Source organism: Mus caroli, chromosome 14, assembly GCF_900094665.2.
Source record: "Mus caroli chromosome 14, CAROLI_EIJ_v1.1, whole genome shotgun sequence".
In the NCBI taxonomy this organism is placed as follows: domain Eukaryota; kingdom Metazoa; phylum Chordata; class Mammalia; order Rodentia; family Muridae; genus Mus; species Mus caroli.
Genome location: NC_034583.1, coordinates 43,112,561 through 43,113,646, shown reverse-complemented (window position 1 = coordinate 43,113,646; position 1,086 = coordinate 43,112,561).

Genomic DNA, 1,086 nt, shown 5'->3' with positions numbered 1-1,086 from the left:
TTTCTCTCTGTTCTAGCTGACATGTGACATTTCAAGACTTCCATGCTTTCTTCCTCTGGGGGATTTCAGAAGGATGGGCGGGTGAGTCTATGGGTTCCTTTTGCCTGCACCCTTTATAGTTCCTTTCCTCTGACACTTGAGTAGAGCAGCTTTCTGAAAACTCAGTGTGGTATTGGTGAGGGAGGGGCACCTACCCCTAACTAAACAAACAAGTCTTACACCATCAGCACTTGTGGAGGCCCACACGCTGCTGGCCCTGCTACAGGAACCATGTCCTGCATACAGGACACAGCACCCAAATAAATGTTTTCCTTTATAAGAGTGGACATGGGCCGGGCAGTGGAGGTGCATGCCTTTAACCCCAGCACTTGGGAGAGAGAGGCAGGCAGGTCTTGGAGTTCGAGGCCAGCCTAGTCTACAATGTGAGTTCCAGGACAGCCAGTGCTATACAGAGAAACCTTGTCTTGAAAAAAAAAATAGAAATAAAAATAAAAAAGAGTGGACTTGGTCATGGTAGATCTTTACAGCAATAAAACCCTAAGACAGAGACTTGCCCATAACTATGGACACTGATGGATTAGATCTTTGCTTCCATTTTTTGCATGTAGTGTTGTCTGCATGCTGAGTTTTATAGCCTGAATGGCACTTCCATCATGGAGTCCATTATGCTAACATCTGGAGGATTCCTAAATTCTGGGGCCCTGTTGCACTATCAGTAAACAAACTTGTGAGGTGACTTTATGAGGAGCATCATGAGGCCTTTAAAGAGTATTCCTAGAAACACTGAGGGCATCATTTTAGCCCTCAGGGGCACAGCTGTGGGCATCACAGGGACCTGGGAAGGGGGTAATGATGGTGAGACACAGAACTCTGGTGAGTCCTCATGAAAGCACAACTTTTATTTACCCACTGCTGTTGATACACGGGCTAGCTCATTACTAGACAACCACTGCAAGCAGAACTTGAGCAAAGAGTATCTCTGCCTCCTTCTCTGAGATTTCCTTCTGCACTTCCCTGTCTTTGTGGCCTTTTTGTTTCCTGGAGGTCAACCTCCCAGGATTTAGACCTTGTACCTGCAGTGTTCCC